The sequence below is a fragment of the Engraulis encrasicolus genome, chromosome 9 (assembly GCF_034702125.1).
Source record: "Engraulis encrasicolus isolate BLACKSEA-1 chromosome 9, IST_EnEncr_1.0, whole genome shotgun sequence".
NCBI lineage: Eukaryota > Metazoa > Chordata > Actinopteri > Clupeiformes > Engraulidae > Engraulis > Engraulis encrasicolus.
The window spans coordinates 33348739-33356692 of record NC_085865.1 but is presented as its reverse complement, the minus strand read 5'-3'; positions in this window follow the sequence as shown (position 1 = coordinate 33356692).

Here is a 7954-nt window from a genome sequence, read left to right as displayed (position 1 = left end):
TCTCTCTCTCTCTCTCTGTCTCTCTGTCTCTCTCTCTCTCTCTCTCTCTCTCTGTCTCTCTGTCTCTCTCTCTCTCTCTCTCTTCCTCTCTCTCTGTCTCCCAGAGACAGTGTTTGCTGACTGCCACTGCCTATGTCCCCAGCCAGAGCCAAAACAGAAAGATAGATACCAAAAGGGAGTGAGTCAAAGAGGCAAAATACAGAGAAAGGAGGGGAAATGGAGACCAAAAAACAATGAAAATGCAGGAAGAGAGAGGGACAGAGAGACAAAAACAGAACGTGGAAAGAGAGGAACAGAGAGTGTGGGTGTGAATTAGAGAGACACACACAAACATAGTGTGTGTGTGTGTGTGTGTGTGTGTGTGTGTGTGTGTGTGTGTGTGTGTGTGTGTGTGTGTGTGTGTGTGTGTGTGTGTGTGTGTGTGTGTGTGTGTGTGTGTGAGAGAGAGAGAGAGAGAGAGAGAGAGAGAGAGAGAGAGAGAGAGAGAGAGAGAGAGAGAGAGAGAGATAGAGAGAGAGAGAGAGAGAGAGAGCAGCAGAACACTAGAAGTGGAATGAGGTTGAGAGTGACTGCATGGCAGCCCCCCCCCCCTCTCTCCCCCAGAATACATTATGCCCCCTCTCTCCTCTCCTCTTTGTAAGCTGGTTAGACTATTACCCACAAGCCCCCTTGCAAGTTCTTATCAGTGGCAGCCAGATGGGGAAACAGGCAAGCAATGTCAATACCTCCAGACTGCACCTCACACCAACACCACCTCCACCACAACCACTGCACTGACACAGACTGGAGCTCGTCATTGAAGGGGATGGGGGAGGGAGAGAGAGAGAGAGAGAGAGAGAGAGAGAGAGAGAGAGAGAGAGAGAGAGAGAGAGAGAGAGAGAGAGAGAGAGAGAGAGAGAGAGAGAGAGATGATGGGATGCTGAGGAGGGATGATGGGGTGAAGAGAGAGAAAGGAGGGGGAGAAGAGAGGGAGTCATGAGGGGAGAAGGGGGAGCAGGAGGGGAAGGGGGGATTGAGGCAGATTCATTGGTTACAGATGATTATCTAGTTCTATGGTTATTAAATATTTTAATGCCAATCCATTTGATCATTTCAACTAATCCATCGGGTTATTGGATATGTGGATACATTGTAGAGATGATTTATTTTACTGACGCAAAATGCGTTTCCCATTACACCTGTTGTGAGATATATATATAGGCTATATAATAAAAAAATGTATTTTATACCGATTATTGATACCTCTCAAGACTCAAAAATGATTAAAATGACCTTATTTTCTTGCAATAAAACATAACCAATTACATGACGAAAAAGACATTTCGTAACGCTGCCACAAAGTGTTGTCAAGTTCATTCTCCTCACTCCTCTTTCGGCAGATGGAAAATCACCAGCTGAAAAAGTCAGGTGTGCCTCTGACCGGATGTTGACAAGACAGGAATTACAATGGCGCCCCCAAGTGTTCATAAGTGCTACAGCAGCTAGTACCAATTGACAAAAAAACAGCCTACCCCAGAATAAAGAGCATTACTATAGTTAGTGAAGCCGGCTTGCTGCATGTGGACGACAGATTGTAGACAACAGGAAATCAAACTCATTGACTGCACATGCGGAAGAGAAGCCCCAAAAATAGCTGCCGCTCAGCGTGGTTTGTGATTGGTCTGTCAACATAACTTGCCTCCCTTCAGCAGTTGTAGGCAGGGCCGCTGAGAGCTTTGGCCGGGCCCAGGATAATGTCATCTGAAAGACACCCCCCCCCCCCCCATCCAATACATACAATGCAATCAGGATCCAAATCTGGGCCCCTGTTCCTGAGCATGGGACAAGCGAATCCTTTGTCCCCCCTTGTTGGCTTCCATGGCTGTAGGGAGAAGAAATAAAACTCCCATGATGCACTTCTTCTCTCCTGACATGGCACGGCATGGCACGGCCGTCACTCTGTGACCCACTTCTGAATGCTGGGAAGGTTATTTTAAGGTATTAGTCACACACCCCTGTCCCCGAGGCAGAACAATGGCGGGGCCCTCCCACGAGGACCCGCAATGACTGCCCGATGACATGCCCGCTTGAAATTAAGTGCCTGCAGCCAGCCAGTGGCAGATTTCAGCGGCACACCTGCGGACAGTTTTGAGTTCCTCTGGGTTTGTGAATTAAAAAAAATATTGGGTCAGCTCACATCCACTTGCCCTTTAAGGGTTGTTCAGGTAGTCATGGCTGTCAGGGAGTCTGTGAAATACATACATTTCTATTTGTACACATTGTGTAGTACACAGTAAATTCTACAGTGCTCAGTTAACACTTAGAGAGTTGATTTGACATCATTTGGACTTAAATTAACTCTGTAAGTGTTGAATTAACACAGCAACATTTACTGTGTATGCATTATTATGTAATACATGCATTATTATTCATGAATAAAAACTCAGTTGGATTCTGTTGGCACTATTATTAATGAATAAAAACTCTGTAGGACACTGTTGTACCCAGAACCAAATAGGTGCAAAGTAACACAATTTTGCTGAGGAAGTGTGCCCAGCTCACAGAAACAAAAACAAAAGGACTTTGGGATCAGTTCATTTGCTGTAGAAAAGTGGCACTCTCGACTACAGATGGTTTAGGCCGAAACCTCTGTCTGTCTCATGCTAACCCACCAAATAAAAAGCAACAACAGTATGTAGTAGCGCACCTGTAGTCGAAGAGTGTGGCTTTTCTACAACATGCAAAATACAATTCAGCCCAACACTATGACTATGACGTCGCATAGTTTTTTCTTTACCAGCCTGAGCGCAGGGTCATGCTGAGCTCTCTCCCCTCTAAGTGTCTTTCATGGCCGTAATTGAGGCTGCTGACGTGGAGAGACCTTTTGCCAATCAATACAATAATGAGGTGCGCTGGCTTTGAAAGCGCAGGGAGTCAGTCAGTCAGTCAGTCGGTGGTAGGTGGGTGGCGGGGTGGCCTTCCGGCCAGCGGTCGCCAGCATTGCAAATGTCATAGAGGGAAGGGCTGACTGACAATCAATCAGCGTCCTTCTCTACTCTCCTCACCTCACCAGGACACCTGAGGAGTCATGGAAACGAATACTCATTAATGCCCTTGGCCGGTCTGTGTAGACATCTTGTCAGGCAGGGTTTGAGTATGTAGAGTGGCCAGATATGTTCGGGAAGAAAATCCCAGGTTTTGGTGGTCTGTCCCTGGTGAAATACAAGTAAAACCCACTGTGACCATAGCTGTTAATGATACTGACTGTGGAAACAATAATGGCCCAAGTAACCACTTATGCCTCTTTTCCACTGCCGGTTTTCTGGTTGGCCCACAGCGCGACACATCGCAACTCGGACATCACTTTTTGCTCTTCGATTGAGCTGTGTCATGCCCAATTGAAAAGCAAAAAGTGGCGGCCGAATCGCACTGTGTTGAGCTGTAGGCCCACCAGAAAAACTGGAGTGGAAAAGAGGCATTAGTGACTCAGACAAAGAGATCTTGAGCAATTCATGTACCTCCAACGTTAATTTTGATATACTGTAGGCTGCCTCTTTAGACAGGTTAATTGATTGAATGACATTCATAGAGTGACATATTTGTGTACATGTAGAAATATGAGATAAAATTCATTAAAATATTCAAATATTCCACCAGACTAAAGCACCCTTGGTTCTTGCTAAGCCAAGCTTTTTAACCAACCCTTTCATGTTTCATGTCTTATTTGTACCAAGGGGCCTGAAAAATGACTGAATCAGTTCCTTCAAAGGCACTAGAGTGTATGTAATTAACCCGCTCGTTGGCTCTCTTCGTATTTTTCCATGATGGCTTCACGTGACTAGTTTCCTGTCAGGGGTCTTTTACTGATCATTACTGGCCGACGGTGCAGGAGAGAGAGGCTTGCAGGTGTCTGCCATTCATGATACACCATCTCGGCTTCTCACACAACCTCCCACAACATGGGGAGAGACTGCGTGTGTCTCTTATTAACACAGTACTGTACGCCATTTTGGATCTCCTCACAGGATCCTACAACATGGGGAGAGGCTTCATGTGACATTGAAAACCAAGAGAAAAGGCTGCACTATGCAGCTTCACTATTCTGCACACGTTTCAAAGTTCTGTCTTCCTCAGTGCGACATAAACCGGAACCTTATGAACAGCACTTTACACACCAGGGGCCACATAACTAAAGTGCTGTTCATACGGCCATGGGTACCGCGAGGGGGGGGAAAGGTGTAACAGATTCTAAGGGCCCGACAGCACTGACAGGGGCCCTGGAAGGATGCTGATAACTTAATTTGTCATTTTGGGGGCCCAAAATTTGAATCTTTCATGGGGCCCAAATGTTTTAGCGGCGCCCCTGCATACTCACAAGCTCCTCAAAATATAGGGAGAGGGTTAGCAATGACAATGCCCATGCCACCTTGGTTGCTCTCATAAGCTCCCACAACCAGTGTTGCCAGATTGGGAGGGTGCCCGCCCAATTGGGCTACTTTGGATGAGCGTCTGCGGGTAAAAATCAGAAAAATTGTCCATTTGGCGCTTTTTTCAGCCGTTTTGGGCCCATAGATGTCAATGTAATTTGCTGAATTTGGGCGGAATTTAGCGCATTTTGGCGGTTTTTGAGAAGCTTTTGGTCAGACACATCTGGCAACACTGCCCACAACATGGGGAGAGGCTGCAGCTGTCTCCCATTTATACGGCAGTGTACACCATTTTGGATCTTCTCAGTAGCTCCTCATAACATGGGAGAGGGCTGCAAGTGGTTGCCATTTACACGCCATATTGGCTCCTATCACTACCACCCAAAATACAGTACTGCAAATCTGGAAAAAGGCTGCACTGTATAAATATATGAAATATATAAAACAGATGCATTTCAGCAATCTGCCTTGTACTGCATGCCATGAACTCCCATTCACACACCATGTTGGCTCCTCTTAGAAGCTCCCACAATATTGTTGAGAGGCCACAATGACTCATTTTGGATGATCATCTTACAAGCTTCTCGCCATGGAGAAAGGACGCATGGGTGCTGCAATTCATACAGTACACCATCTTGATTTCTCCACAGCCCCACCCCACACACAACATGGGGGGAAAGTCAGCTGTCAGGGCTGGCACGGAAGTGACTGGTTGCACACAGCGCATCAGAGACGCTTGAGAATCTGCACCTGCTGTACAATAAGGTGCTCTAAAAATAGAGATGATGAAGAAGTATGGATGGTCACCAACCCACCACCCCATCTCATCATCTCCATCTTCACCCCTCTCTACTGTATTACAGCAGACAGCTGGCTGGAGTTGCATGGCACCGGTGCAAGAGGCTCTTATCACTGTGATGGTCTCATCATCCTCCTCCTCCTCCTCCTCCTCATCATCCTCCTCCTCCTCATCATTATCATCATCCTCCTCCTCATCATCATCATCATTATCACCCTCCTCCTCATCATCATCATTATAATCCTCCTCCTCATCACCACCATTATCATCCTCCTCCTCCTCATCATCATCATTATCATCCTCCTCATCATCATCATCATTATCATCCTCCTCATCATCATCATTATAATCCTCCTCCTCATCACCACCATTATCATCCTCCTCCTCATCACCATTATCATCCTCCATCATCATCATTATCATCCTCCTCCTCCTCCTCCTCATCATCATCCTCCTCCTCATCACCATTATCATCATCCTCCTCCTCCTCATCATCCTCCTCCTCATCATCATCCTCCACCTCCTCCCCCTCATCATCCTCCTCCCCCTCCTCCTCCTCCTCATCATCCTCCTCCTCCTCACCCTCCTCCTCCTCATCATCATCATCAGCTACAGCAGAATTCTTCATCTCCTTCACTCTTCCTACCCATATCTACCTCCTAGTTCATGTTCCAATCACACCCTCCTTCAGAGCTGGACTATAGGTCCTATAGGACCAAAGAACGGCCTGGGCGTTTTTGGCGTAGACCAACCTCTGACAACCTTTGTTTTCTACGATATTATGATTAGCTTGGTCCACTGTCTATATTACTGTAAAGATGGAGCAATGGGCTACCCAATCTAAAATGGTGGGCCGGTCTCTATGGGGGAAAAAACAATAACAACAGGATCGGCTTCTGAGGACTGTCGGCCTACCGTGACCTGTATGCCAGATTACCAGTCCTGCCCTGCCCTCCTTGCTCAGGCCATATATATGTACTGTATATATATATATGTATATATACAGTGCCCTCCATAATTATTGGCACCCCTGGTTGAGATGTGTTAAAAGCCTTGAAATAAATTCAGTGTTTATTGCAGAAGAATACTGTCACACTGAAAATTGTAGGAAAATGTAGCCTTCAACTCAAATGAATTGTAAGAAAATAAAAAAATCCCTGACTAAGAAATAATTATTTTTCATTAAATCACCTGTTCCACAATTATTGGCACCCTTAACAATTCCCAGGAAATAAATATAATTGAAGCATTTCTGTCATTTCTACAGTAGTTTACAAAGTTTACCGGAGTATGTAGGAACATTTAATTAGTAATTCATCACTTCCTGTTTCCCTGGGGTATAAATATGACGTGACACCGAGGCCATTTCTCTTATCCACTCTTAAACATGGGAAAGACAAAGGAACACAGCATACAAGTGAGGCAGATGTGCGTCGACCTTCACAGGTCAGGCAGAGGCTACAAGAAGATTGCCACTCAACTGCAGCTGCCCATATCCACTGTGAGAGGAATAATTAAGAAGTTCAAAACAACTGGAACAGTGGTAAACAAGCCTGGACGAGGACCCAAGTTTATTTTGCCACCACGCACAGTGAGGAGGATGGTAAGAGAAATCAAAAGATCTCCAAAGCTCACTGTTACAGAATTACAACAAATGGTAGCATCCTGGGGTCACAAAGTCTCCAAATCAACCATCAGGCGCTGTCTACACGCCAACAAGCTGTTTGGGAGGCATGCACGGAGAAAACCTTTCCTCACTCACAATCATAAACGCAAGCGTCTGGAGTTCGCCAAGCGGTATTGGGGCTTCAACTGGGACCGTGTGCTTTGGTCAGATGAGACCAAGATTGAGCTTTTTGGCAACAAACACTCTAAGTGGGTCTGGCGTACCACGAAAGATGCGCATGCTGAAAAGCACCTCATACCCACTGTGAAGTATGGGGGTGGGTCAGTGATGCTGTGGGGCTGTTTCGCTTCCAAAGGCCCTGGGAACCTTGTTAGGGTGCATGGCATCATGAATGCTTTGAAATACCAGGACATTTTAAATCAAAATCTGTTGCCCTCTGCCCGAAAGCTGAAGCTGGGTCGTCACTGGGTCTTTCAGCAAGACAATGACCCTAAACATATGGCCAAATCTACACAGAAGTGGTTCACCAGACACAAAATCAAGCTCCTCCCATGGCCATCTCAGTCCTCTGACCTCAACCCCATTGAGAACCTGTGGGGTGAGCTGAAGAGGAGAGTACAGAGGAGAGGACCCAGGTCTCTGGATGATTTAGAGAGATTCTGCAAAGAGGAATGGCTGAAGATCCCTCTTTCTGTCTTTTCCCATCTTGTGAAACATTATAGGAGAAGATTAGGTGTTGTACAAAATATTAACACCAGGGGTGCTAATAATTGTGACACACATTATTTGATGTCAAATAATTATTTCTTTATGTGGGATTTTTTCCCCACTGAATAAATGCACTTGTATTGAAGGTTGGATTTTTCTCTTTTTTTCCATTAAGGTCCCATATTATTTAGAAAAAAAATAAAAATAATTGGAAGCTAAAAAACACATCTCAACCAGGGGTGCCAATAATTATGGAGGGCACTGTATATATGTACAGCCGTGGCCTAGTGGTTAGAGAGTTGGTCTTTCAATCTAGAGGTTGCCGGTTCGAATCCCCCCTGACCTCTCCCTACATCTCCATCCATGGCTGAAGTGCCCTTGAGCAAGGCACTTAACCCCACATTGCTCCAGGGA